General features: G+C 41.4%; 2 long non-coding RNA genes across 2 annotated transcripts; one reads left to right on the plus strand and one right to left on the minus strand.

The window, feature by feature from the left end:
- Nucleotides 1–247: 247 nt before the first annotated feature.
- On the minus strand, nt 248–7,298 carry LOC139062132 (uncharacterized). Its single transcript, XR_011515715.1, has 2 exons — nt 7,001–7,298; nt 248–927 (listed from the first exon to the last, which is right to left on the minus strand). It is a non-coding gene; the product is annotated as an uncharacterized lncRNA (long non-coding RNA).
- Nucleotides 7,299–11,226: 3,928 nt separating this feature from the next.
- On the plus strand, nt 11,227–12,158 carry LOC139062279 (uncharacterized). The gene is made up of 3 exons (XR_011515856.1): nt 11,227–11,657; nt 11,725–11,904; nt 11,976–12,158. It is a non-coding gene; the product is annotated as an uncharacterized lncRNA (long non-coding RNA).
- Nucleotides 12,159–22,499: the final 10,341 nt, after the last annotated feature.

The raw sequence follows: 22,499 nt of genomic DNA on the forward strand, positions 1-22,499 counted from the left end.
TGACTAATGTTAGCATCTTAGCCTAAAAGCTACAAGAACCCCCCCCCCAAAAAAACCAGTAATGTGACACTGACGTTAGTCCAGGCAGTGTTCAGAAAGAAAAAGTTTAATCTGGTTGCTTTGAGTGTTTTGACCTCTACACTGGACACAAGTAAAATAATTACTGTAAAAATACTCAAATAACAAGAAAAAGTCACAAGTTTGGAATAATTATTGACTTCTACTGAAAAAAATGTCTTTCTTTATGTGTGTGTGTGTGTGTGTGTGTGTGTATACAGTATATATATATATATATATATATATATATATATATATATGTGTGTGTGTGTGTGTGTGTGTGTGTGTGTGTGTGTGTGTGTGTGTGTGTGTGTGTGCGTGTGTGTGTGTGTGTTTTTTTAGCTATCTTGGTTTATTTTTAGCCTCAAAAAAAGTTTATATAGTCAGTGACACATCCAGTCATGACATTGATGTCCTCTTCATATCCTTGGCGGAGAGTCACCCAATCTGTGGTCTCAAAACAACCCTGCAGGGCTTCGTCAGCGTCCTGTGACCATTTTCTCACAGTTCATCTTGTCACAGGTTGCCTCTGAACAAGTGGTTTGTATTCTGAGCAGAGAAAAACAAGACTGTGATCTGATTGTCCCAGAGGATGCCTTGTTTTGGACATGTATGCATTCTTTACATTTGCATAACACAAATCCAATGTCTTGTTTTCTCTGGTGGAGCAGCTGACAAACTGTTGAAATGTTGGAAGTGTAGCAGAGAGCGAGGCATGATTAAAATCTTCAGATGGAGCCACAAATGCACTGGGGTGCTGGGTTTGTAGCTTTCTATGGTTCTTTTAGTGATGAGATTTTAACCCTGATGAATTGCTCCCTTCAGACGGGGGTCTTTCCTGTTGCCTTTAAAGGGGAGGTGGTGAGGCCCCTGTTGAAGAAGAGCAACTTAGATTTTAATGAATTAAACAATTATCGACCAATATCTAGCTTACCATTTTTAAGCAAAATTTTAGAAAAGTTGGTTTTAAATCAACTAAATGATTTTATAAACACTCATAATGTCCTAGAGAAATTTCAGTCTGGTTTTAGGGTGATCCAAAGCACAGAGATGGCCCTTTTGGAGATTTTAATTGATTTTAGATTGAATTATGATAAACGGAAGGTGACTGTGTTGGTTCTACTGGATCTAAGTGCTGCCTTTGATACAGTAGACCACACTGTTCTTTTAACTTGTTTAAAACAGATCGGCCTCTCTGGTGCTGTATGGTTCACATCCTACCTCACAGACAGGACTTTTATGGTGAGTTTAGATACCTGTTCCTCTAGGGTCCATGGGATTACATGTGGTGTGCCCCAGGGTTCAACTTTAGGCCCAGTGCTTTTTAATCTCTATATGCTCCCTCTTGGCAGTGTCATTAGGAGACATGGAGTCAATTTTCACAGTTATGCTGATGATACACAGTTGTACATCTCCATGTCTCCTTATGACTCTCGGCCAATGGATGCATTTTTTAACTGCATTTTAGACATCCAATCCTGGATGGCAGAGAACTTTCTCCAGCTCAACCAGGACAAAACTGAAGTTTTAGTGACTGGTCCTGAGAGAGATACTTTTACCGAAATTACAATCTCTGTCTTTTAATCCATCTGAATAACCTGTGTGTGATTTTTGACTTTGAGTTTACTTTTATCTTGCACATGAAAAACATCACAAAAATAGGTTTTTATCATCTAAAGAGCATCGCCAGAGTCCGCCCCATTCTCTCTCGGGCCAATACTGAGATGCTGATGCATGCTGTTATCAACAGTAGAATAGAACTGTAATGCCCTGCTTTCTGGTCTTCCCAAAAAGAGCATCTCAAGTTTACAACTTCTACAAAATTCGGCAGCACGTGTCCTGACAAAGACCAGGAGGCAGGAGCACATTACACCGGTTTTAGAATCATTGCATTGGCTCCACATATGTTTCGGGATCATTGTTAAGGTTCTTCTAATGGGTTTTAAGTGTCTTAACAGTCTTGGGCCTTCTTATCTCTCAGAACTGATTTTACCATATGAACCCTCACGGCCTCTGCGCTCCTCTGGCAGGCATCTCCTGGTTATCCCTAAAGTCAGGACACACATTCCCGGTGAGGCTTCCTTCCAGTATTACGACCCTCGCCTCTGGAACGAGCTGCCGGAGGACCTCAGGGCCGCAGAGAATGTTCATGTTTTTAAATCCAGGCTCAAGACCCACCTATTTAGGTTAGCTTTTACCTCATTATTTATTATAGTTTATTTCTCATTTACATGATTATATTTTATTGCTTGCTTTGCATGTTTTATAGTATTATATTTTGGCATTGTTTCATCAATTAATAATATTATTATTTTACTTTCCATTTACTGACCAGCAAAGTATTTTCTTACTTTTGTCATTTATATTAGCTCTTTTATTTTCTTTAAAATAGCAGGCCTCTAGGCTGATTAAAACTGTCAGCCTCATGCCATGCTTTTACTGGATTGTGAAATTTGGTACACTGTCTGGCAGGTTTCGAAAGAGGGTGGGGCTTTAGGGGTATGGCAAATTTAGGCATCACACCAAAGAATTACTTTTGCCTCAAATTTCCTGAATTCACATCTCATCTGTGCAAAATGTAATGTGATTTATACTAATCCAACCCCAAACAGATAATTATACAAATCTTCCATAGGCATGGCCTATTTTTAAGATAGTGCTCCATAGGACCATCACAACAGTTAGCTCTATGCCATACTTCGACTAAGGATTATGAAATGTGGCATACTCATGTTGTGTCTTGAGACTTCCAAAAAAGTCTCCTGAAACCATGTTCAAAAACCAACAGGAAGTTGACCATTTTGGTCAGATGATGCCATTTTGTCATTTTTACACATATTATATTTTAACTAACTTGTCCTAGGGCTTTAGACCTACGACCTCAAATTGATAAGCCATTGGGAATCAAAAGTTGTCCAAATAGTTTTCAAAAGGATTAATGGTGTAGGTGTGGCTTAGTATCAAATATTGATTTTTTGACATTAAAGAGTGGGTCAAGTGTGCCTCAGAGTCCTTCTCCACCCACGTATCAATTTTAAAAACTGCAACATTAGTAGGCGTTGCCTGGCGGACCGAGAGGGCGGAGCCGCGGCAGTGACGAAGACGGATGGCTAACGAGACGATGCTAGCTCCCTTCACTCTGAGCAGTTATTAGAAGTGGAGGACATTTCTCCCCCTCCTTACCCAGACACTCGAGAAGAAAGGGACCAAGTCTATTTGGAGGAAACAAGCGGACCTGAGCCTTATTGTTTTGAGCTTGTGAGTTGCCTGAAACTAGCGGAACCGACCCAACAGAACCAGCTCTGAATGGTAAGTAGCCATTAGCCATAGCATTAGCTGCAGGGTTTGGCTCCACGGCCCTAGAGAGCTAGTATTCAGCAGGGCCGTGCAGAGACCTTTGACGGGGCGGGTGCTCAAAGTAAAAAAAAGGGGCACTTAAAGAGCAATCCAATAAGTTAGAAATTTCAGATAATGAGACCCTTGGGTTCAAACAACATAATAAAAATATATAAATTAGTGTCATTAGTGTTAATGTTAGTTCATAAATAATAGTTTTAGTTTTTAAAGCTGACTTATATCTAGAGATGTTACAACCACATTTTTGCCCCTGATCCGAGCCCAAGTTGTTTGATTTTTGATTATCTTCCAATACTGAGTCCTGTTCTGATACCAGGTGGTGATGCAACGCATTATAAAAGAAGAAATAAGTTGTCCTTCTGTCTGTATTTGTCATTTTGTTATTTTAGCCTGAAAAGGTCACTCATTCAGGAAGTACATTTAACAGAAATCAAGATACTTTATTGCTATTGCACAGGTGTACAACCAAAGATATTTTGTGCTTACTAAAGACAGCTCTAGTAAGAGGTAGTAAAAATAAATGTAAAATAAATGCACCACAGAGAGTTATCCATTGTGATCTACGGCTATGTTAGCTGAGATCTTTTTCCTGTCAGTAGAAAATTCTTGATCCCATTCCATGATCTCACTGAACTTAACACTAAACATGAGAGCTCTGCTAACAACCTAACAACAACACCCTTTACACAAAGGCACCATCATCACATACGTGGCAGGAGTCTCAGAGAAACTTAGAAGAATCTTCTTCAACACAACATCCCGGTAAACTTTAAACCCAACAACACCCTCAGACAGAACCTGGTCCATCCAGAAGACAAAACACCCAAACAAAAGCTCAGTGGGGTCGTTTATGCAGTCCAGTGTAGTGAGGACTGTCCAGATGTTTACATTAGAGAAACTAAACAACAATTACACAAGAACATAACACAACACAGGAGAGCCACCTCTTCAGGTCAGAACTCTGCAGTCCACCTTCACCTGAAGGACAAGGGACACACCTTTGAAGATGACAAAGTCCAGATTCTGGACAGAGAAGATAGATGATTTGAGAGAGGAGTAAAATAAGCTATCTATGTCAAAACGTGAAAACCCCACTTTAAATAGGGGCGGGGCTTAGATTTCACCTTTCCAGAACCAATAATGCAGCTTTGGTCAAGGTCAATTTTACTTACAGAGCGCATTTACAGCAGCAAAGCTACACCAAAGCGCTGTACAAGATACAACAAATCAACAATAAAAACCTAAAATAAGATGAGCACACAACAGTCACAATCTATGATAAAAACTGTTAAAAACTATTAAGATGCTCAAGTCAGCCTGCATTAAAAGCCAAATCAAAAAATTGCGTCTTAAGAAGGGATTTAAAATGCTCTAGATTCTGTGTGGTCCTGATGTTGAGAGGTAGCTTGTTCCACAGTTTGGGCCCAACCACAGAGAACGCTCTGTCGCCGCGAGTCTTGTGGCGGGTTTTTGGAACTGTTAAAAGAGCTTGAGAGCTGGACCTCATGGTTCTGGCAGGGACGTAAGCGGACAGCAGCTCAGAGATGTAAACTGGGGCCAGGCCATGAAGGGATTTAAAAACAAAAAGTAAAATTTTGAAACGGATCCTGTAAGAGACAGGAAGCCAATGGAGAGAGGCCAGAACCGGGGTTATGTGATCCCACTTGCTGGTTCCAGTCAGCAAGCGAGCCGCTGCATTTTGCACCAGCTGAAGTCGGTGTGGGGAGGACTGGTCCAGGCCAGAATACAGGGAGTTGCAGTAGTCCAATCGGCAAGACACGAACAGGTGGATGACATGTTTGAGGACATTAGCAGAAAGGTATGGCTTCACCTTTGCTATCTGCCTTAAATGATAAAAACCTGATTGGACCACTGCACTCACCTGTCTGTAAAGATTAAAAGAACCATCTAAAAACACACCAAGGTTTTTAACACAGGGCTTTAGAAAACCAGAACAAGGACCAAGAGGACCAACAGCGTTGTTTAAAAGATTAGAACTTTTTTTTGAATCTCATTCAGTTTCAGTCTAGGTCACACCTTCCTGCATCTAATCAACACAATGACTCACCATCAATAGAGGCTAACGACTCATCAGGAGATGGAGAGATGGGGTACTCAGAGTAGTTTCTGCTCTTTAAATAACAACAGACAGCTACAGCTTATGAGCTTGGCTCTCCCATATTCCAGTTAGAACTGACAAAGCTCCTCAGAGGAGAAGTGAAATGTTTTAAAGAAACCAAAGAAGTCCAGTTGCCTTCATCTGAACTCTTTGGAGTAATAGTCAATAATAAAAAATACATAATAAAGTAATAAAATGTATATAATTATGCTCACATTCACTTTTACCATCTCTTTGTGGGAGGCGGAAAATTTATCACGTTTAAGCCTCTTATGACCATAAATATAACTGGGTTTTTTTTTGTGTTTTGTTATATGGCTTTAAAATTGAAATAAAAGTGTAAAATGTTTGTAAGTCTGCTCCTTTTTTCAGAACAACCTCAGCTTTCAGTGTCTAGTTTGTACTTGTGTTTATGTTTATTAAAGTCTGTAAAACTGCAGCTTAGATGAAAAAAAAAACAGATTTGAATTTTCTTTACATTTATTACTAAACAGGAACTTCAAAATGACTTGAGCAAACTATGTCAAAAGAACTACCGGTATTTAAATTCAGAACTGTGTTGCAAACACTCAGAAAACAGTGTGACCCCTGACCTCATGTAAACCAGTTTAATGACTGCAGCCTGTCTGTGACCACAGGTCTATGCTCTGGTCCAGAGAACGGGATACAGTAAAATAAATACTAGGTATCATAAAATAACACTCATGGGCTACTTCACAGCTGTAGCTAAATTTCTACCAGCATTATGAAGATCAATAAGCCAGATAAAAGGTTAAATCTAAACATTTCATTACAAAAAGTCAACTAATAAAATTCTGCACTGATAAAATGATATTTTCAGCTAAATAAATATTTATTGTATGTATAAATAATGCTGGAATGAAGCTGAATCATTTAGTAAACAGTTGAGTGTTCAAATAAAAACCAGTGTGACTTTAATCTGTCAATTCTCATGTCAGCATCTACAGAAACAGCCTTCTGGGACATCTGACCAACCAGGTGGATTTTATTTGTGACGTTTCCATAACTTTATAAAAGCTGCTGATGAAGATGATCAGATCATCTCCTCCTTTCGGTTCTCGCTCTCCCGTCGCGGTTCCTCCGTTTCTTTCTGTGACGCTGCAAAGTTTGTTTCCTTCTAATAGCGATTTTTGGAGGAACATGAATTACATCATGTAATACCTCGTTGGAAAGCTCGTTTTATGTACTTTTAGAACCCGTTTGAAGTATTTTTATTCGATTAGGAATTCAGAAGTTATGACCCGGAGAATCTAGAGTGAGACATTGATTCTTTGAGTTTCTGCAATACTTCAGGAGAAGTCTCTCTCATGTCTCATTTTCTGTCCCAGACATGCAGCTACCTGACTCTGCTCCACACACACTAGCCACGGACTCAAACGCACGTAAACAAAAGCTCTGATATTAAAATCTATCCAGCTGACGTGAAGCAGGCAGAAAAAAACTTACAGGTAGATGAACGCAGACTCCTGTCCGCAGGGAAAACACCGGTCTGTCGTCTCCATGGTTACAAGGTAGAGCGACAGCAAGGACAACCAATGACACGTTAGTATGATGCGACAGAGCCAATCAGTGAGCTTGTAGGCGGGTCTAAGGGAAAATATCCTTCAGCTTGAGGCGGCTGCCTCCGCATGGTCCTAGTGCCTGATTTGTATCACAGTATAACAGTTTTGTACGGTAAAATCTGACGAACGACCGGAAAAAGGGCACGTTGGGGCACTTCGGACAAAAGGGGCAGGGTCTCAAGCATGCTCCGCACCCCCCTCTGCACGTGCCTGGTATTCAGCATGTTTTAGAGATTTATCTGCTTCAACACACCTGGTTTTAATCAGCAACAAATAGCTAAGCTGCTTAACAGCTACCTGTTAAAGCAGGAAAACCACTAAAACATGCTGGATAGCAGCTCTCCAGGAGCCCTGGGCTTAAGTTAGTCTGCTGCAGAAAGTTATGAAAATACCCCATGAGAAAATTATTCTGCAATGTGTTCATTTATGTTACACAATCCCAAACAGCCCACTAAAACTGCCCTGATTTCATTATTTATTTACTGATAGCAGCTGCTCTCTTGGTTGTAGGTGATCCTCTGGTGTCTGCAGGTGGAGTCTCCTCTGCTGGTGTCATCAGGATCAGGAGCTTCCAGAAGAATGTGCCTTTCAATGACTCATTCCCCCTTATTTGTTATATTAATTAAATAAATCTCAATTTATATATTTCCTGTTTTTGTTCATGTCCATAAATACTTAAACACATAGGCGTCATTTTAACCGGGGACGCCGGGGACATGTCCCCGGCAAAATTTGTGATTGGCAGCTGTGTCCCCCCCACTTTCAAAAACGCCTGCTGATGAGGATTTTTGTTTTACCAGCTCAGATCTTTTACCAGTGGTCGGCAACCTGTTCCCATTAAAGAGCCATTATTACCCGTTTCCCACAGTAATTCTGGACGGACCTTAATAAGCAGTGACTTAAGTGAAGCAGGCAGGTCGCGCTAGAAAATTTTGTTTAAAAAAACGTCATAAATGTGTTCCCCCGTCCTTTTTATTTATAAAATATGAAGTAAAAACTCACAATTTAATTTTCATTCATTTGTCATTAATATGTAGTCTACACCCGTGCGTTAAGTGGACCATCTCCCAGTAAACGCAAAGCATCCAGCCCACCTCTCCAAATGCGTAAAATGTGCATCAGCCGCTAGTTAGGCGCACCATCAGCTGATCAGCCCAGACAAGAGCAGAGCAAATAGAGACAGAATAGAGGATAATTCTGTCTGGATGTGGATGGAGATTACATTTTACAGCAGCCTGATCATCATTTAAATACGTAAACCATCACCTGTCTTCTAGTCCATGCTATCAGCATGTATTTTAATTGGTGTGTGTGTGTGTGTGTTTTCCACTTCAAACACTGGTCTAACCAACCAGACCAGTGTGTCCAGTAACGTATTAATGTTACAATTAAACAGTTTCCCTTCATGTAGGCTAGGAACGTTTCACCTGCGTGGCCCGACCGCTTCTGCTCCACATAAACTTTGTGCGTGATCAAATGTCTCTACGCGTCATGCGTGTCCATATTAGAGAAGGGAACAAGCGCTGTTCAGCCAGTTTCATAATTTCATAAAAAGAACATTTTTCCAAGTGACACATCCCTCAGAGAGACCGGGTTTCCAGACCGCTTCAGTGGGAGGAAATCATTGCATGCACCATGGTTCTGCGCTGCGTTGCGAACCCCAGATCTTCAGCTCACTGTCCACCGTGGGCGCTCCGAGCCGCGCTGAACACAGTGTCCAGTATAAAGCTCTGATGTTCTGATGGGAATCTTTTACCTCAGCGATGTGCGTTAACGATTAAAATGTCAGCTCATCCATGTGCATCAGTGTGCGTCGGGGTAATTCTTTCAAACCAAGCAACATCCTTGAGTTCATCTGTCAAAATAAACAGTCAAATGGAAATATCTGTAACCTGCCATTTAACTGTTTTGCCTTCTTGTGAAGATTGTTGCAAAGAGAAACAATTAAACTTGATTAACCCCAGAGCGCATGTGGGAAGGTTAGAGAGGATTATAAGATACCTTTCGTCAAACATTTTGACAGGTCTATTGTTCTTTGACCTTTTTGACCTTTCAGTCCTATTGTTCATTTTGACCCTTGACCTTGCCCCCCCCTTTCCTATCATTAATCAAATGGACAGGTGTATTGTTCAATCTTTGCCCCCCCCTTCCGTATCATTAATCAAATGGACATGTGTATTGTTGATCATCCAGATGGCCTAGACCCCCCACGCCGCATCATCAATGGCGTATTGTTGAGCGTCCAGATGTCCATGATCCCCACGTCATAGGCTAATGTGTGTAATGGCGTGTGAAGTTTCTTATTGTGTTACTCCAGCGGTTCCCACAGCCCCCTCCCTTCTGAGTGTAATCCTATAGTGGATAACTCTTTAAAAGCTCAGATCTGTCCGAATGGTGAAAAGCCGAGCTCTAAGAAAAAATGATGAACCACGAGGAGATGCATGAAGCACCAAGCCACGAGGAAGAGGAATGTCTTACCTCTCAGATATGTTCATCACCTAAATTCAACACACAGAAAGTTTTGTCATCTAAATTGTACTGCAAATGCAGAGAAGCATGAAAAAGAAGGCCAGCCTCACCAGTGAGCAGAACCACATCAGTCTGACGCTGCAGCCATTATAATGCATTTACCAGCCCTTACTGGCACACCATATCAGTCTAACCTCGTGGGACTTTTTATATCAAACATGACATGGCTCACTGACAGTGGATGAGTGCGGCCTAACTGCTGTGAATGACAGCCCCACACGCTGGTCAAGTACTTATGAAATGGTTGTACGTCTCCTCAAAGTTAAAGAATCTGTTTTTGGAGTAGCAGACAAGATGGGATGGTCTGCTTGCTCTCGAGTGAGTGACAGAAGCTGAGGTCAATGCAAGAACTTTTGCAGCCTTTTACTGAACACACACAAACTCTTCAGAGTGACACATTGTCTATGTCATTAATACTCTCTTTGATTTACTCAGCCATCTGGCAGATGTTCACGTTGGATTTCGTATGTTCAGTCTTAAACTTTGTGTTTAAATGTGTAAATATTTACATGCAGCTCACTGACACTTTTTGACCAGAACTAAAACTATTGTGTAAAACTCTCTGTCCAGCAGCACATCAAATTAATGGCTGTAAGCCCACACACACACACACACACACACACACACACACACACACACACACACACACACACACACACACATACACACACACACACACACACACACACACATTTAAAGCACTTTCCCCTTTCAGAAAATGTCTGACTCTCTCTAAGACAAGTAAAGAATTTAGGTTACCAACTCTAAACACCATTCATACATTTCTCTCACTTCACAAAAGCAATGGTTTACCATCCTAAACCATTTATGGTTCTGTTGTAAACCACCCTGCATACTCAAGCCTATAAGAATAAAAGTTGATCCTTACCTCAGCGTGACGCTTTTAGTCGACAACTCAAAAGCAAATGCCTCTGTATTGTTCTGCAGGTGGATTTGTTTGAAAGAGTGTCTGGAAGTTGGTTCAACAAAGATCTGTTGAGCTTTCTTAAAGCTCATTCTAAACAATTTTACACGGCCAGCGACTTCTGACAAAGCAATTGACTTCCTTTTTTTTTTGCAGGTGGCGGGAAAGTTTTAAAACAAAGATCTGGTTCATTCTAACCAAGTCGGCATGGAAACAATTCACAAAAGCAAATGACTTGCTATTGTTTCAAAGAGCTATTTAGGTGAACAGCATCTTTGGTTCGTCATCATCAGCAGTGAAAGCTTAACCATCGCCTCCTGCCTTTAGTGTCACATTTTGTTTTCACTGTCACACACACACACACACACACACACACGCACGCACGCACGCACGCACACACACACACACACACACACACACACACACACACACACACACACACACACACACACACATTGCTTCCTGCCTCATTGAGACATGATGAGATTGGCTTGACAACGCAACAGATTTTTCATAAGCGATTTCAGGAAGAAATGTCCGGTACAAAACCGGTCCGGTATTATTTTTTGGATCGTAAAGGTTTTTTTTTTTCTGCTCCGGGGAGTTTTGATGAAGCAATGGATACGAGTTACACACACACACACACACACACACACACACACACACACACACACACACACACACACACACACACACACACACACACACACACACACACAACTCTAAACACCCATTCAGACATTTGTCTACCTATACAACAAAGCAAATGACTCTGTATTGTTTATAAACATTTTTTTTCGACCAATCGCAACCGTTTTCTATTCAAGATTTTTTTAAACAGCTGTATAAAATGTAAAACCGCATTTTCGGAGTCGTGATTTGAGGTGTAACAAGCTAAGATGACGGGTAAGTTTTTAACTTAAGACGCAAATCTTTTTTTCTCTTTCTGGTTTAACATCTTTATTTTCAGACGCTATTGTCATATCGGACGGCGAGTGGGAAGAAATTCCTATTGAGGAATTAACTTGTAAAACTCCGGTCCCTCTCGATGATTTGTCTAAAATTAATCGTGCGGTCGAGAATCTGAGTGAGTGGATTTTATAAATATATAGGTAACGTTCTTTTCTTCAGCTGAGAAATATCTCATTTTACAGAAAAGGAGGGGGTTCAACCTTACCCCGGAAGTGATAACTTTTACCCAACCACGCCTCCATCCACCAGCCGAACCGTCTTACATTCGTATCAGCCCAGCCATACCGTCAGATCACACGCGAATGCGAACGTGAAAGCTGTTCGTTACAGGACCATCACGCCACAGACGATCCTCGAAGCTGGTAAGTGATTACAAAATAGCGATTAATAAGTCAGAGATGTGTCGTTCATATTTATCGTTTTTATTCTCCAGAGCAACGGCCGACGGCCTACGCACCCCCAATATCTCAGCCCCCACCACCTCCAACCCCTTCTCATGCGCAGACGGATGGTAACGATAAAAAAACAACTGATTAATAAGTCAAAGATGTCTCGTTCACATTTACCGTTGTTTTTTATCCTTTCAGAACAACATCAGACAGTCGCTTCAATATCTCCGCCCACACCTCCTCCTCCTCCTCCTCCTCCCCCTTCTCCTGCACAGGGTAAGAGATATATAAAAAGGTGGTTATTTACTTCAAAGATGATTCGTTCATATTCAAATCTTGAATAGAAAACGGTTGCGATTGGTCGAAAAAAAAATGTTTATAAACAATACAGAGTCATTTGCTTTGTTGTATAGGTAGACAAATGTCTGAATGGGTGTTTAGAGTTGTGTGTGTGTGTGTGTGTGTGTGTGTGTGTGTGTGTGTGTGTGTGTGTGTGTGTGTAACTCGTATCCATTGCTTCATCAAAACTCCCTGGAGCAGAAATAAAAAAACCTTTACGATTCAAAAAATAATACCGGACCGGTTTTGTACCGGACATTTCTTCCTGAAATCGCTTATGAAAAATCTGTTGCGTTGTCAAGCCAATCTCATCATGTCTCAATGAGGCAGGAAGCAATGTGTGTGTGTGTGTGTGTGTGTGTGTGTGTGTGTGCGTGTGCGTGCGTGCGTGCCTGCGTGTGTGTGTGTGTGTGTGTGTGTGTGTGTGTGTGTGTGTGTGTGTGTGTGTGACAGTGAAAACAAAATGTGACACTAAAGGCAGGAGGCGATGGTTAAGCTTTCACTGCTGATGATGACGAACCAAAGATGCTGTTCACCTAAATAGCTCTTTGAAACAATAGCAAGTCATTTGCTTTTGTGAATTGTTTCCATGCCGACTTGGTTAGAATGAACCAGATCTTTGTTTTAAAACTTTCCCGCCACCTGCAAAAAAAAAAGGAAGTCAATTGCTTTGTCAGAAGTCGCTGGCCGTGTAAAATTGTTTAGAATGAGCTTTAAGAAAGCTCAACAGATCTTTGTTGAACCAACTTCCAGACACTCTTTCAAACAAATCCACCTGCAGAACAATACAGAGGCATTTGCTTTTGAGTTGTCGACTAAAAGCGTCACGCTGAGGTAAGGATCAACTTTTATTCTTATAGGCTTGAGTATGCAGGGTGGTTTACAACAGAACCATAAATGGTTTAGGATGGCAAACCATTGCTTTTCTGAAGTGAGAGAAATGTATGAATGGTGTTTAGAGTTGGTAACCTAAATTCTTTACTTGTCTTAGAGAGAGTCAGACATTTTCTGAAAGGCGAAAGTGCTTTAAATGTGTGTGTGTGTGTGTGTGTGTGTGTGTGTGTGTGTGTGTGTGTGTGTGTGTGTGTGTGTGTGTGTGTGTGTGTGTGTGTGTGGGCTTACAGCCATTAATTTGATGTGCTGCTGGACAGAGAGTTTTACACAATAGTTTTAGTTCTGGTCAAAAAGTGTCAGTGAGCTGCATGTAAATATTTACACATTTAAACACAAAGTTTAAGACTGAACATACGAAATCCAACGTGAACATCTGCCAGATGGCTGAGTAAAGCAAAGAGAGTATTAATGACATAGACAATGTGTCACTCTGAAGAGTTTGTGTGTGTTCAGTAAAAGGCTGCAAAAGTTCTTGCATTGACCTCAGCTTCTGTCACTCACTCGAGAGCAAGCAGACCATCCCATCTTGTCTGCTACTCCAAAAACAGATTCTTTAACTTTGAGGAGACGTACAACCATTTCATAAGTACTTGACCAGCGTGTGGGGCTGTCATTCACAGCAGTTAGGCCGCACTCATCCACTGTCAGTGAGCCATGTCATGTTTGATATAAAAAGTCCCACGAGGTTAGACTGATATGGTGTGCCAGTAAGGGCTGGTAAATGCATTATAATGGCTGCAGCGTCAGACTGATGTGGTTCTGCTCACTGGTGAGGCTGGCCTTCTTTTTCATGCTTCTCTGCATTTGCAGTACAATTTAGATGACAAAACTTTCTGTGTGTTGAATTTAGGTGATGAACATATCTGAGAGGTAAGACATTCCTCTTCCTCGTGGCTTGGTGCTTCATGCATCTCCTCGTGGTTCATCATTTTTTCTTAGAGCTCGGCTTTTCACCATTCGGACAGATCTGAGCTTTTAAAGAGTTATCCACTATAGGATTACACTCAGAAGGGAGGGGGCTGTGGGAACCGCTGGAGTAACACAATAAGAAACTTCACACGCCATTACACACATTAGCCTATGACGTGGGGATCATGGACATCTGGACGCTCAACAATACGCCATTGATGATGCGGCGTGGGGGGTCTAAGCCATCTGGATGATCAACAATACACATGTCCATTTGATTAATGATACGGAAGGGGGGGCAAAGATTGAACAATACACCTGTCCATTTGATTAATGATAGGAAAGGGGGGGCAAGGTCAAGGGTCAAAATGAACAATAGGACTGAAAGGTCAAAAAGGTCAAAGAACAATAGACCTGTCAAAATGTTTGACGAAAGGTATCTTATAATCCTCTCTCTTGATTATTATTATTATTCTGAGCTTCTACAGCAATCAATTTCCATCTGGGATTAATAAAGTATGTTTGAATTGAATTGAATTGAATTAATTCAACAAAGAGAAAGCAGCTCTCGCCCTTGACTCATCGCCATTGTTTTGTTACTGCTAGACAAGCATTATAAGATGACACTTGTCCTACGTGGCCCTTAGATGTGACCAGCAGCATGATGATCTAACAAATGCTCTTTGATGGTCACATTAATTTGAGAGTGATCTGATTACACATCTATCTAGTAGTTTTTATGTTTGTCAGTCTTTTATTTTGTTCATTTTGTTTATTTCTTGTTGTGTTGTGAGTATAAATGCTTTAATTGTTTTTAATCACACTTAGTTATACTCCACTGCTTGACCTTTAAGCTAATTAGGGCTCCTCCTCATGCATTTCCTTGTTTCCTGTAGTATAACTGTAACCCAGAAGCTAGAACCTTAATGAGGTATTAACTAATTGGCTTACTAATATGATCCATCCTCAATTTAGATAAAATATAAAATATAAATTAAGGAAATTAACAATACTAATTAATAGATATCTAATTAACTAATAGATAATTTCATAATGAATTATTGGAAGGGTGAATAACTAAAATAACGAGTTTAATATTAAACATCGGTTAAAACAAGAATCTTGAACATCCCTAACAGAAACAGAAGAGGAAAGCTGTATACTATTGGTCCAGGTGGGAATCTGAAATTTCATTGGCTGAGAGAAATAAGTCCCGCCTCCGCGAAATAAAACCGTGCGACGCAGCTGAGCGAGAGGAGAGACAAACGGCTGTGCAGCACGCAGATACAGAAAGCAAAGACTGAGCGGTTAGAGAGAGAGAGAGAGAGAGAAAAAAAAACAACGGTCGAGGCCGTGAAGAACCCTGATTTGGGTGCCGCATAGATAGAGGGAGAGGCGGACTTGACTCCTTCTAATAAGAGCTAGGAACTTGGAACCAACGCGGTGAGTAAAGAAAAAAGAAGAGAAAAAGCTAACGATGCAACTTAAAAAAAAGGAAACTTAAATAGCTTATCAAATTAATTCCATTCTTATAGATTTGTGTGGAGACGACAGAGTGAACCAATCCTCTGTAGGAGGGAACCGTTGGAGCGCGTTGGTGAGTGAATGAGATTAAATTCAGTAAATTATTAAATTCAAAAAGCTAATTACAGCAACCGAGGTGACAGCAGTGGGCTGCTAGACGTTAGATCCCAGGAGTTAACATCTCAAACTACCAGTTAACGGTGGTAGGGCATATAGGAGTTAACGGCTCAAACCGCCAGTTAACGGCGGTAGGGCATATGGGATTCCCAGGAGTTAACGGCTCAAACCGCCAGTTAATGGTGGTACGGCCTAGATGTACAAGGTCCTCAGGGGCGTTATAGCTAACGCCATAGAATTAGCAATGCGTCCCTTAACCAAACATTTAATAATAAAAAAAATAGATAAATAAAAATAAATAAAAGCTAACTGATTAGGGAGGAATTATTTTACAAAGGTGGACCAAAGGACCAGAATTTATATTTTGTTGAATTTTGTTATAGAACATTTTATTTATTTATTTATTTATTTATTTATTTATTTATTTATTTATTTATTGTGTTACAGATATACAAGGTGTCACAATGCTGTATAGAAACACAACTAAATGTATCCTTGTTGTCATGAATGTATTTCTTGTTGAGTAGTGTAGAGTAATAGAATCTAACTGAGCCTATTGAGCTGAACAATTGTTGTCATATGTAATTATATTTCCAGAGCTACTGAGAATTATTTTAATAGACAATCAAATTGATGTTATGTTAGTTGAACTGTGAACCCAAACATGATTGGCTATGCCAATAGAGTGAAGCATTTGTTTAAGTCTGTAAGACTTTATGCTGTGATGTGACGAGAAGGGTCGATGCCAACTCGCTAACAGTCCTGTTGTTTACAGGCTGGGTTTTTTTTTTCCTTGGGTTTGATCCCGACTCCTATGATCACTCACTTGGAACGAGAACTGGATTTCTTCCTGACGAGGGAGATGGCGAGCCTTAACCACTGAACGAACCAGGACATCTCAAGTAACTGAAGAGCAGACTGCTCTCTTCTGTGAACAATCTCAACGGTGCGGTAGGAAAAAATCGCACCACCGGACTCTGACTTTCACCCCAAGCGTGGGGATTTGACTTGACGCCGGCTGACTTGTGACTCATATGATCAAATCTCATACCGAGCATTTTACTATTGTCGATTGTTTTCATCTGTTTTTGTGTGTTATCTTTATGTGTTATATTTCCCATTATTATTAAAATTTAGTATATAAACCGTTTCATGCTATACCCGTGACTCCAGTCATTCTTAAACAACCTCCAATTCTCCCCGAACCTAATTATTGGCCCATTTGTTTATTTTTTCTTTTAATTATCTTATTGTATCCTGTAATCCGGTTACATAAAACTTGGCGAGCCAGCCAGGAGAATTATAGAGTTGTTACCTTAGCTAACCATTGACTGACATCATAAGAGTGCCTGGAGGTCACAGTGGTTTGCCATTTTGGCATTATTGGTACTTTTGAGTGTTTTAAAATGGAAGTTGTAAAAACAGAAAAGGTCAAGGTTTCAAATGCTGTTTTAATCAGTGGGTTAACTGATACAGACCTTGATAACGAAGTCTTTGGGTTTATGGAAGGATTCGGACCAGTTAACAGGCGCATTAAGTTACCAAACTGTGATCAGATTATTGTGGAGTTTCAACATGAAGCCACTGTTAAGGAATTAAAGAAACAATGTTTACCCTATGACAAACCTTGTACTAGGAACCCAGATGTTTTCTTCCATATTCAAGACCTAGCCAGCGCGTACAGTCTAGAAACTAGCACATCTGCCACTGATGCCTATCTGTCAGAGCTCAGGGACATAGCTGCGCGTAGCAATCAATCATTTAAAGACCTTCTAATGGAGGAACTGGCAAAAATTGGGGAATCTTTAGGAAGGGATACCCATGCATCTGAACCAGTCACTGAACCAGAGCCAATGCTCCATAGTGACCAAGTTACATATTCCCTGCCTTTAACACCAGAAGTTAACTATATGAACAACTCAAAGGACAATTGTCCACCTACAGAGACTGGAAAACAAAACCCTTGCATTCCACCAAATCTTTTAAACACACCTGAGGTTCAGCGAGTTATTGTGGAACACATTGTTAAAAGCAGTGAGGTTATCCCTCCGCCTACTTCACAATACAGACTAAAACCGTTCTCAGGGCGAGTTCCACACCCTTCTTTTGAAACTGACTATGATACTTGGCGTAGTAGTGTAGTGTTATGCATAAATGATCCTTCACTCACCAAGTCCCAAATTGTACGAAGAATCGTGGAGAGTCTGTCAGCCCCAGCAGCGAGCATCGTTAAAGCTCTTAGTCCAAAATCCGACCCGGAAACGTACCTTGAACATCTCGATTCAGCTTACGCAGCTGTCGAAGACGGCGACGAGCTCTTTGCTCGCTTCTTAAACACAAACCAGGACAGTGGTGAAAAACCTTCCGATTACTTTCAGAGGTTATACACCTTGTTAAACCTAGTTATTCAGAGGAATGGAATTTCCTCCAGTGACGCCGACCAGCAGCTGCTCAAGCAGTTTTGCAGAGGCTGTTGGGACAGCTCGCTGATTTCAAACCTGCAACTCGAACAAAAGAAAGACAACCCGCCTCATTTTACAGCACTTCTCCTCAAACTGCGCACTGAAGAAGACAAACAGGCTACTAAAGCAGCACGCATGAAACAACACTTAGGGGCACAACGAACTAGAGTGTATTCAAATGTGCAAACAACATGCTCTCAGAGTAAAAACACTTGTGAACTGGAAATAGATGATAACTGTGATGACTTACGCAAACAAATCGCTGAGCTCAGGAGCCAAATTGCACAGCTTAAGGTTAACAACACAGATAAAAAGGCAAAGAAAACTCAAAAAGAGTCAAAACCCCGTGTGGGGACTAAAATTCCAGATGAGCCCAAACAGATTCAGCAGATAACAGCAGTGGTGCCCAGACCAAAGCCTGGATACTGTTTTAAGTGCGGAGAAGATGGGCACATAGCTTCTAGCTGTAGCAACGAGCCAAATCCAGCACTAGTTGCAACTAAAAGACTTGCTCTTAGACAGAAGCAGCGCGAGTGGGAGATGTCAAAGCCAATTGCTCAGTCTCCTCCTTTAAACCGGTAGAAGCTCCTATCGTGGGACAGATAGGTGCTAAAGTAGAACCAAGTCCCTCTAAGGAAAGGACAGAGAGACTTTTTTGCAAGCCAGTTCATGCTCATTCAGTGCCAAAACTTCCCAAAAGATTAGTGGGTGGGCGATGCACAGCTACAGTCTCAGTTAACAGTGTTGAATGTAATTGTTTACTGGATTCAGGGTCCCAGGTAACCACCATTGCCAATTCTTTTTACCAAGAACACTTACCTGACCTCTCAATTAAACCCATCAGTAATCTGTTAGAAGTCGAGGGCGCAAACGGTCAAGCAGTTCCTTATTTAGGATACATAGAGATAAGTGTCACATTTCCAAAAGAGCTCGATCAGTCTGGACTTGAGTTACCTACCCTTGCGTTAGTGGTTCCGGATATAAGCTCAAACTCTGATACACCACTACTCATTGGCACAAACACACTCGATCCTTTGTATGAGCAATTGTCTGCCAATAACTTACCTGATTCCAAGGCACTCTCTTATGGGTACCAACACGTGCTAAAAGCCTTAGCAGTCACAAAAAAAACAAAGCAAAGATGGACGAGTTGGTGTGGTGAAGCTTCGAGGGAGAACCCAAGAAGTTCTCCCTGCAAATAAAAAACTGTTACTAGAAGGGTTTATGCAACCCAGCCAAAACAAGCATGAGCCTTATGCACTCATTGAACAACCCACCAATGGTTCTCTACCAGGGGGTATAATTGTAGACTGTTGCCTCATTTCCTTACCTTCACATGGTCCATACAAAGTACCTGTTGTACTAAGAAACGAAACTAACCATGACATCACATTACCCACTAACTGTGTGATCGCTGAGTTAGTTAAAGCCGATCGTGTTATGCCATATCCAGAACCTGACAAAAGTGATCAGAAAGTACTTGCGGCGTGTAGTTCGCAGCAACAGACTTCACCTTCAAACCCTCCTCTCAGTTTTGACTTCGGTACTTCGCCCTTGTCCGAAGAATGGAAAGGGAGGATCACCAACAAACTTAACACTTACTCCGATGTGTTTTCGCACCACGATCTTGATTTTGGTCATACACAACAGATAAGACATCACATCAACTTAAAAGACGAGACCCCATTCAAACAGAAATCTCGGCCGATCCATCCACATGATTATGAAGCCGTGAGAAAACATTTGGAAGCCCTCTTGGAAACCGGTATAATAAGAGAGTCGGAGTCTCCATTTGCCTCACCAATAGTGGTAGTTCGGAAAAAGAATGGTGAGGTACGTCTATGTATAGACTATAGAAAGCTTAATCTGCAAACCATTCGCGACGCATATGCCCTGCCTAACTTGGAGGAGTCCTTTTCTGCTCTCGCTGGATCACAGTGGTTTTCTGTGATGGACCTCAAGTCAGGTTACTATCAAATAGAGATGTGTGAAAAGGATAAACCTAAAACTGCTTTTGTTTGCCCGTTTGGGTTTTATGAATTTAACCGTATGCCACAAGGAATAACAAATGCTCCAAGCACTTTCCAACGGGTTATGGAAAAGTGTATGAAGGACATTAATCTGAAGGAAGTGTTAGTTTTCCTAGACGACTTGATCGTCTTTTCCAACTCCTTGGAAGAACACGAAACCAGACTTTCTCACGTTCTTGAACGGCTTAGAGAATACGGACTCAAGCTATCACCAGATAAGTGTCGTTTTTTCCAGACATCTGTGCGTTATCTTGGACATATAGTATCTCGAGATGGCATAAAAACCGATCCAGATAAGGTGGAAGCACTCAAAACATGGCCGAAGCCTCAGACTTTGAAGGAACTCCAATCTTTCTTAGGATTTACCGGTTATTACCGACGCTTCGTTAAAGATTACTCAAATATTGTCAAGCCACTAACATCTCTCACGGCTGGTTATCCACCCAAACGGAAAAACTTTAAAACACCACCATGTAGATCAAAGTACTTGAACCCCAAAGAACCCTTTGGGAATCGTTGGAGCCAAGACTGTGAGAAGTCCTTTCAAACTATTATTGAAAAACTTACCACTTCGCCAGTTCTTGGCTACGCTGACGCAAAACTCCCATATCTAGTACACACAGATGCTAGTACGACCGGACTCGGTGCAGCGCTATACCAAGTGCAAAACGGTGTCACACAGGTAATCGCTTATGCAAGTCGCGGTTTAAGCTCTAGTGAAACTAGGTACCCTGCGCACAAGTTGGAGTTTCTAGCCTTAAAGTGGGCCATAACAGATAAGTTTCATGACTATTTGTATGGGAACACATTCACTGTCATTACTGATAATAATCCGTTAACTTACCTCTTAACAACGGCAAAACTCGATGCAACGAGCTATCGTTGGCTAGCTGCGTTGTCCACCTATAATTTTGACATCAGATACCGTGCAGGTACACAGAACGTTGACGCGGATGGCCTGTCTAGGAGGCTGCATGATAAACCTGAAGACAACTCAAAATTCACTGAGGAATGCCAACGACTAGATGAGTTCCGATCTCATCTTTTATCCTCTGTCAAAGAAGTCGAGCTTCAACTTCAAGCCGAAGCAGTGAAGGCAACATGCCAAAAGCACATGGTCTTGGATGAGACTGATTCTCCTTGTGGTTTAGTTCAGTCACTTGCCATGTCTGCAGCGGCCATTCCAGACCTATTCCAGTTGGAAGACAATAGTGACAGTTTCTTTGCTGTGCCCAAGTATAACCATGCTGACCTTGTCTCCTTGCAGAGGAAAGATCCAACCATTGGCCGAGTCATTCAGCTGCTTATGACTGACAATAAACCGCCAACTGATACTATTGCAGAACCCCCGGTGGTTCTTAACCTTTTGAGAGAGTGGAAACGGTTTGAGTTTCAAAATGATTTACTGTACCGGAGACGCCAATTAGGACCAGAGACATCATTGCAGTTAGTCTTGCCTGATTCATTACGTTCAACAGTCATGCAAAGCCTACATGATGATATGGGGCATCTTGGGGTTGAACGTACGACAGATCTCATTCGGTCCCGTTTTTACTGGCCAAGAATGGCTAGTGATATCGAAATCAAAGTTAAAACTTGCGAAAGATGTATCCGTCGGAAGGCCCTCCCTGACAAAGCTGCTCCAATGGTGAGTATTACCACCACCAGACCTATGGAGTTAGTTTGCATGGATTTTCTCTCCATAGAACCAGACAGTAAGAACACTAAAGATGTCTTAGTGATTACAGACCATTTTACAAAGTATGCAGTGTCCATCCCAACCAAAGATCAGAAAGCCACCACCGTCGCGAAGAACCTGTGGGAACATTTTTTAGTCCACTACGGGTTTCCTGAGCGTCTTCATAGTGATCAGGGACGGGATTTCGAATCACGTACAATCAAGGAACTTTGTTCTTTACTTGGTATCCGTAAAGTCAGAACGAGCCCTTATCACCCTCGTGGCAACCCCGTTGAACGGTACAATCGTACATTACTCAGCATGTTGGGAACTTTACAAGCCACTGAGAAACATCACTGGCGCGATTTTGTAAAACCACTTACTCACTCGTACAATTGTACAAAAAATGACGTGACGGGATACTCTCCCTACGAGCTAATGTTCGGTAGGCAGCCTCGGTTGCCTATAGATATTGCCTTTGGGTTACCGCATTTGAACAAGCCCTCTATAACTCATTCTCAGTATGTTAAAGAACTGAAGAGTCATCTGGAACAGAGTTATGACATTGTCATAAAAAACTCTCAAAAAACAGCGAGGAAGAACAAAGAACGGTTC

This window comes from Nothobranchius furzeri, chromosome 12, assembly GCF_043380555.1.
Source record: "Nothobranchius furzeri strain GRZ-AD chromosome 12, NfurGRZ-RIMD1, whole genome shotgun sequence".
Lineage (NCBI taxonomy): Eukaryota > Metazoa > Chordata > Actinopteri > Cyprinodontiformes > Nothobranchiidae > Nothobranchius > Nothobranchius furzeri.